Below are 8582 nucleotides of genomic sequence, written 5' to 3' on the forward strand. Positions count from 1 at the left end.
CATTTATTGACACTATTTATAAATAATTGATTCTGTCCCTGCTTATGTCAGTGTTCTTTGTCTCTGAACTTAGTTCCGAGTTCAGCTGGCCTGTAGTGGGTTAAGCTTAGAAATCCTGCTCTCCTCCCTCAAGGGACGTAACTGACCTTGGAGAATGCCTGTGAACACCAGGAGTGGGGCCTGCTCTCTTTACACCACCAAGCTATCCTTCAAGGATGCCTGGTTTGCTGTCCAAGAGTCTGGGCTGCCATCTCACAGCTGGACTCAAACAATGAGCGCCTCTTAGTCTCGTGAGAGAAGAAGGGGGCAGGGATCGCTGCCAGCCCCATCACCAAACTTCCCAGCAGTCATGCTGTTCCCTCTGCTTCAGTTTTGTGCTCTCAGGCCCATGATGGTCACCTGCCCTCTTCTGTCCTTTGTTCTTTACTCCCTAAAACCTACATAAGGGGAACTATCCACGTGCTCTGGATCTTTGGTATCGATGGAGGCAAGCCATTGACCCATTTATTGGCAGGAAGCATGCCTCTGTCAATAAACATTATCCTGCTCAGAGATTTGCTTCAGTTTACCCTTTTGTTAAATTCCAATTGTGACAGCATTGAGGACAAGGCCGCCAATCAGCTTACCACATCCCCAGACCTTGATGAAACTGATAGGAAGAAGAGAGACAGAAAGGCTTCTATGGGAAAAATAGTTTAATTTTAATTCCAGAATGAACAAGGAGCTCAGTGAAACAAAGTGGTTTCTTTTTAACTGTATATATTCCTTTTTTTAAATTTATTTTTTATTTTTTGGCAATGGGGTTAAGTGACTTGCCCAGAGTTACACACCTAGTAAGTGTCAAGTGTTTGGTCTGAGGCCAAATTTGAACTCAGGTCCTCCTGACTTCAGGGCCAGTGCTGTATCCACTGCGCCACCTAGCTGCCCCCTTATATATCCCTTTTATATTGAAAAAAACAAGTACATGGATCTCAGATGCAGAACCTGGCTAGAAATGGGAAAGGGTGGGACCATGGAGAGATCCCTTGGGGTTGCCCACATTCAGGGTGGGAGGTGGCAAAGTATGGTGGATGGAGTGCTGGACTTGGAGTCTGGGATGCAAATCCCACCTCGACATTTACTTCCCCTTTCAGATCCTCATCAGGGAAATGGGAAACATAAGTAGCACTGACCTTATGGGGCTGTCAGAAGGCTCAAATGAGATAATACGGTATGTAAAGTGCTTTGCAAATTTTAAAGCATGATGTAAAGTCAGTTATGATCATCATTGTCATCATCATCATCATCATCATCCTTTTGCAAAGGAGACTGGAAAAGCTTCCCAGACATGTAGGGGGAAGCAGGAGAGAGGCACCCCAGAAATCCACAGAGGAAGGAGAAATGGGCGACTGAGTGTCAAAAGGAGAGAAATCCTTTTCTTGAATTTCTGCTTTTGCTTCAGCATGAAGTTCAAGTCAGCAAACACTGATTAAATGTTTCTTTTTAGTAATAATATCTAGCAACCACAGAGTTCTTTAAGATTTGCAAAATGCTTCCCGTGTGTTACCTCATTTGTTCACTTGGTCACTAGATTCAAGTCCCTGACCTCAGTTCTGGGGATAAAAGAAGGGAAAAGGATTTGGTTCTTGCATCACAGCAGTTCATATTCTGCTGGATGGATCATTTTTTTTTTTTACTGAGTTCCCCTTTGTTTCTCTTATAGAGCAAATGGTGGATTTTAAAAAATTCTTTCAGAGGGTTTCTTTTGTTGTTTTCATTTCTTTTTTAAATTTTCCATTGGAGCATTTTTATTTGTACGTATGTTTTACACACTTAGAAAAAGAATTCCGGGATTTTTCCTCCTGTGTGTTTTCGTCTTGCTTCCTCATGGTCCATGATGCCAGCTGAGGTTGTAAGCACAATGAACCCAAACTGATGGGATGGTAGCAGATTATTCTGCCACTTTTCCAGATCTTTCAAGTGAACATCAAATCTGGAGCTGATTACAGCACACTTGTTTAATCTGCCCATGAGATTCACAGCAATTTTTCCTGCTCTTTGATCATCAATGACCTCAAATTCGCCAATGTAACCATGCTTCATCATCACAGTTAAGAACCGGACAATTACTTTAGAGCCCGGCCTAGTGAGAACCTGGCGTTTTCCTCGCTTTTCTGCATCGTTGATTCTTTTAAGAGCATCTGCCAGGACATTCATGTGCACCATGGTGGCAGTGCTGCAAGATGGCAGAAAAAGCTGTTTTCATTTCTACAGAGCTTTAGAGATGAGGTTTTTTTCTTGAGCTCCCTCCCCCCAAAAAGGTGTTTCTTTTTGGAGTTTCTGCTGCTTTTATCAGGGGAACTTGGTGGAGTTGGCTTCCTTGAATCCATGTACTTTGCTATCTTCCTTAAAATCCTGTTATAAATTTAGAAACATTTCCATCAGAACTGAATGGAATGCCAAAAAAAAAAAAGGTGCTCACAGGGTTAATGTGATCCCCGGGAATTGCCTCACTCCTCTCTTCTTTTAGAAAATAGACATATAAAAGAGGAGAAGGTGGAATCCCATTCTGTAGGCCAAAAGGAGTTCGCCAACCTGTGTTCTGTGGGAGGGAACTAGAGGCCACTCTCCCTGTATGAACAGTCTCTACCAGCCTTGTTTATTTATGATCCATTCTGGTTGAGCTTTGTTTAGTGAGGCACACTGCCAGTACTTCCCACTCTTTCCTCTTCTCTCCTAGTCAAAATGTTACCCATCCTTCTAAGTTCACCCCAAGTTAAACATCCCCTGGGGAGCCTTTCCTTAATACTTCAGGTGCTGCTTCTTCCCAGAACCCCTTAACTATTTATTGCATGAACCAGGTGAGTTGACACCCGATGTTATAGACTGTCTTGCTTTTTTGGGGGGATAAGGTGGGTGGGTGTATATGGGACTGGGAAAACAGTGATACAGAAATGCTGCTTGAGTTCTTAGAATTGGTGGGGAAAAGATGTATTATTTGGGTAAAGGAAGATGTGGAAGGGCAGGAGGATACCCATTTTCATTAGCATAACATTTCATAATGGTGAGATTGCAAGATAATCCATCTATTTGATAAAAGTACCCTTCGGCTATCCCTGCCTCCTCATCTCTCCTTCTTTGTTCTGTTCATAGTTTGGCTAAAGTTTCACCTTCTATAGGAGCCCTTTCCAATTCACCCCATCTATAGAGCCTTCTACTCAAAAATTACTCTTTACTTATTGACCCCTTCCCTTCCAAGGCTACATTCCATCTACTCCACAGGTATCTATTACATACCCATTTATAATCATGCTCCCTCTCTCCTCCATTAGAATGGAAGCTCCTTGAGGCCAGGGACTATTTTTGCTAATTCTTTGTACCCTTGGGCTCCTAGCACAGCGCTTGGCACACAGCTAAGTGTTTAATATATATATTGGCTCCAACAGAATATGTTACATGAGAGCAGGGACCACTTCATTTTTGTTTGTACCCCTGGTGCCAAGCACAAGGTCTGAGAAAAGGGTAGTAGCTTAATAAATGCTTGTTGATTAATGTAATAAAGAACAAATGTCACAAAGAGGTTAATTCTCAGTGTGAGAGATGATGTGTTATCCATTCTTCAGAGGTGTGTCAACTGGATGATTTGGGAGCTTCAGAGTTTGTGAATTTAAGCTCCTTGAGGGAAGGGACTGTATTCCTTTTGGAATCTTTGAGTCCTCGACCTCCAACATTGCCTTCCCTTTGTAGGTGCTTCATCAGCTTCATCAGGTTTTCTAAACCTGAATTGCAGTGCCTGATTCCCTCATGGATTATGCCTCACCCCTGGGAAACACGGAAGTAAGCTTAAATTCAGGAAGCATTTTATTATGTGTAGGGCACTGGGTTAGATGCTGGTGATGCAAAGATTTAATAGTGCCAGAGTTTCTAGCCTAGTAAAGCTAGGTGAACTGTCAACATACTGAATTCAAACAGATGCTGATGCAGCATCAGTACAGGAGACCTGGATTGGGAGATGCAGGTTCACATCAAATTCAATAATCCTCAGGAAAAGTATTGGATACATAACCCCAGGTGCTCTTACTCAGTCACACTGGCAGATCTCTGGATGAGTAAGAATGTGCTTGGTATTTCAGCTATCTGTGACATTCCAGGATGTAACTGTGGAAGTCACCTGGAAAGAGTCTACCTGGAACCAGGTCAAAAGGATGTGTAAAGGAATGTGATGCCACAGAACCACAGGCCCCAGGTTTTTCTGGGCAATGGAAATTTCCCCTCATGATTCAGAATTGTCTCATCTACTGTTAATGGCTTTGGGGCCAAGTCACAGTCAATATCACATAAGATTTAGCAGCCAACATTATAAAGAAATGGAGGCTTGGAATATGATATTGCAGAAGGCAAAGATGATAGCATTATGACCAAAAAACCTCCTACCCAACAAAACAGAATATAATCCTACAGGGGAGAAATGGATATTTAATGAAATGGAGGACTTCCAAGTCAGACCACAAAAAGCAAATTAGATCTGAAAGATAATTTTTTCCTTATTCCTCTAATTTGCTTTTATGATCTGATTTTTTATATCTAGGCCATGAATCCACTTGGAATTTATCTTGGCATATGGTGTGAAGTGCTATCCTAACCCTAATTCCTGCCAGATTATTGTCCAGTTTTCCCAGCAATTCTTGTTGAACAGTGAGTCCTTACCCCAGTAGCTGGGATCTTTGGATTTGTCAAACACTAGGATACTACATCACCTTTGATATGTCATATATCTAATCTGCTCTACTCATTGACCTTTCTATTTTTTAACCAGTACCAAACAAACAGTTTTGATGATTACTACTTCATAGTACAGTCTGAAATCTGGTACTGCTAGGCCTTCTTCCCATTTTTTCATTCTCTCTATCTCTTGTTCCTCCAGATGAATTATTTTTTTCTAGTTGTATAATGTAATCTTTCAATAGTTAGAAGTAGGTCTCATGCTTGCATTCTGTTAGTTCAAGTTCATGGTAGAACAAAAATGAGACAGTCATAGGCCACTGAATACTTAATAAAAGGAGGTTTACTTAGCTTTAAGATATCAAGGATATACAGGAGCCTATAGTATGGGTAGACCCTGTTCCCCTTGTCACCATATGGAAAGTCCTTTGGTCAGCAGGGCAAGATGTGATGACTCCTGTGTTCTTTGGGCATCCACCAAACCTGAAGGGCATCAACCCCTGTGGGTTGGATTTTTTACACCTCTAAGTGACCAGGAAGCTATAGTCAAAGGCCTCTAGGAAGCTACATCAAGGAAGACACAACTTGAGCCTTATCCCGCCCTCAGGCCAGTCTAGTATTGGCTTTGTGACTTTTCAAGGAAAATCTAACCTATTACATGTTACATGAGAGAGGCAAACCCTGGTAGATATTGGTCTACCACTGTAAGAAGTAAATTAGTTTAGGCAGTATTGCTATTTTTTACTATATTGGCTCAGCCTGCCCATGAACAGGCAGCTAGGTGGTGCTGGGCCTGGAGTCAGGAAGGCCTGAGCTCAAATCTGGCCTCAGACACACTAGCTGTGTGACCCTGGGCTTAACCTCTGTTTACCTCAACCCAGTGGAGAAGGAAATAGCAAATGACGCCAGTATCTTTCCCAAGAAAACCCCATGGATGGTCCATAGATAGGGTCACGAAGTCAAATACAAGTAAATGACTAAACAACTGTGTGTGTGTGTGTGTGTGTGTGTGTGTGTGTGTGTATGTCTATTTATACACATACATAATAAGATCTGACTTGACTTCATTCTCTGAGTAGGTATGAAAAACCATCTATATTCTGAGTTTGAGAGATTTTTAAAGTAGCCAATAAATATTTATTAAGCATTTATGTGCCAGGCACTGGGTTTAACTTCTTTTGCATTCAGAGCCCTGGTGTTTACTCTGAACAAGCAAATATAATCTCTCTGCACTTACTTCATTTGTCATAGAAGAAAGCGTCTGTTCCTGTGGAATTATTAATTTCTATATCAGAGATAGGCTTCTGTAAATACTGATTAATGCTTTCCAAATCATAGGGGCAACTAGGTGATGCAACAGATAACAGCACTGGGCCTGAAGGCCAAATCCAGCTTCGGACACTTGCTAGCTGTGCAACCCTGGACAAGTCACTTAACCTGTCTGCCTCAGTTTCTTTAAGCATAAAATGGGAATAATACTATCGCCTGCCTTCCACGGTTGCTGTGAAGATGAAGTACTTGGAAAGCACTTTGCATAGTGAGGTGCTTAAGAAGGGCTTGTTTCCTTCCATTATTTTAAATCCTAACATGTTTAATTCACGTGTCTTACAGTTACCTGAATTTTGTGTCTATGTGAAGTTCTGATACTCACTTGAAACAACAACAAAAACTCCCTTGAACCAAATGTAAACCCATCTAGAGATTCCCCCAGGAATCTGCTTCCTATTATTATTCAGTTCTCCTAAGCCTCAGAAAACCCTCAGTCCTAAAGCTAGCAGACTAACTGCTTTTGGGGGAACAAATTAATTTTTAGGCATGTTGAAACCCTACTGGAGTAATGGTAGCAACAAATGCACAGATTTTCAAAATCTATCTTGGCTCCATTAAGATGGTGATGAGCACCTTCCCTGTGAACCCAAAAGGTGGCCTCAAAATGACTTGCGATGTGAAACGTTAAAAATTTCTCCAAAAGAGACCAACTCCCACCCCAGGAGCTTTCCCCAAAGCTGCACCAATTACAATCCAGGAAGACAGATTTGGGGGAAAGAAGGGTGAAAAGCAGCTCCCTTTTGCTTGCGGCCATGACAGTGTATCCTTGGTGGGGTTTGTTTCTGATTTTTTTTTATTATTACAAACTTGACAAACGTTAAACTAAGATGAATATTTCCTTATACAAAGAACAGAAAAAGAGGATTATGTACGCTGCCATAAATCTCTATTACACATAGATTACTTTTTTAAAATGCATGATAAAAACAAGGCAGTCACAACACTTCCTGGCTTTTCTGTGCCCTCCTCTGTATTTCCTTCTATTTTTAGTGCATTCTTAAGGCTTCATTTGTGATCTTGACTTCCTTGTTTTCTGGCATCACTTTCCTGCCCTCCTATTCCCCTCCAATATAAGTCCTCCCCTTTAATAAATAAACATTGTAAGAAAAACGGATCCATATGTTGGCTACTTGAAAACATACATTTCAGTCTGCACATCTAGAGCACTATCTCTCTGCCAAGAGATGGGAACCATGACTTATTATCAGTCTTCTAGAGTCATAACTGGTTATTACGTTAATCATAGTTCTTTCCCCCTACAATGTTGTAGTGATTGTATAAATTGTTCTCCTGATTCTGCTCACTCCACTACAGCAGTTCGTACAAATCTTCCTAGCTTTCTCTGACCCCATCCCTCTTGTCATTCCTTACAATGCAGTAATGTTCCATTACACTCATACACCAACATTTGTTCAGCTACTCCACAAATAATGAGCATTCCCCTTGTTTCCAGTTCTTTCGCTACACAAACAAAACCAAAAAAGCTGCTACATTTATTTTTGCATATATATGTGTCCATTCGCCCTTTCTTTGATTTCTTAGTGCTTAGCACAGTGCTTAATGTTTACTGACTCACTCTTTGGGGATTTATATGCCATTTCTTGCTAGGTCAAAGGGTATGCAAGTTTACTGACTTGGGTGACTGAAATGCCTTCCAGAATAGTTGGACCAATTAACAGCACCACCAACAGTCATTAATGGGTCTGTCCTCTGAAAACTCTATCAACGAACACTGCTTTCCTTTTTCTGGGTCATCTCTGCAATCTGGTGGGGATAAAGTTGCGCCTCAGAGTTGTTCTTATTCAGATTTCAGAGAATTTTTTCATTTTGTTATAGATAGCTTGCCTTTCTTCATTTGAGAACTGTCTACTCATATCCTTTGACTATTTATCTATTGGAGAATAGCTCCTTATACTTAAAAATTTGTATCAATCCTTCATATAGCTTGGATAACAGACCTTTACCAGAGAAACTTGCTACAAACAAGTTTCCTAGCTGCTGACTAACTGTACTTGTTTGCAAAATCCCTAAGAGTCCAAGATCTCTTGTGGATGTTATCCTTTGAAAATTTTCAATGCTGTCAGAAATATGGGTAAATGCCACCAGAACTTGTTTGAAAATGTGTTTTAATGTCCACCTAAAGCTTAAAAGTACACTTTGGCCCTGACTTTCAAAGAGAAAGCTTTTGGGTGACTCGGCTTCACAGGAGTCAGGCGAAAACAGTAACTTTGTGGCTTTCAGAATGTCTGCAATACAACAATGTATTGTTTACTTTGTCACAAACACTGGGGAACAGAGGTCTATAATTTTATATTTGGGAGTTTTCTTTCTCTTCTGAGTTCCCTTTTAGTTTGAATTCAAATTTTTTTTCAGTGAAGAGTACTCCTGCTATATACTACATCCTAAGACTCTGCATTCAGAAGGCTTCTTTCCAGTGTGAATCCTTCGTTGCTGGGCAAACTATTTGCTCTTGAGAAAGGCCTTCCACCAACTTTACACGTGCAAGGTGTGTCCATAATGTCTAGTATGACTTCTTAGAAGCCAAGTAAGTC

The 8582-nt window shown here is 41.0% G+C and overlaps 1 pseudogene; it reads right to left on the reverse strand.

Annotated features, from left to right (window-relative positions):
* Positions 1 to 709: 709 nt before the first annotated feature.
* Positions 710 to 4372, reverse strand: LOC144457154 (small ribosomal subunit protein uS8 pseudogene; annotated as a pseudogene).
* Positions 4373 to 8582: the final 4210 nt, after the last annotated feature.

Source organism: Phascolarctos cinereus, unplaced genomic scaffold (assembly GCF_003287225.1).
Source record: "Phascolarctos cinereus isolate Bilbo 61053 unplaced genomic scaffold, phaCin_HiC Scaffold_4;HRSCAF=312, whole genome shotgun sequence".
In the NCBI taxonomy this organism is placed as follows: domain Eukaryota; kingdom Metazoa; phylum Chordata; class Mammalia; order Diprotodontia; family Phascolarctidae; genus Phascolarctos; species Phascolarctos cinereus.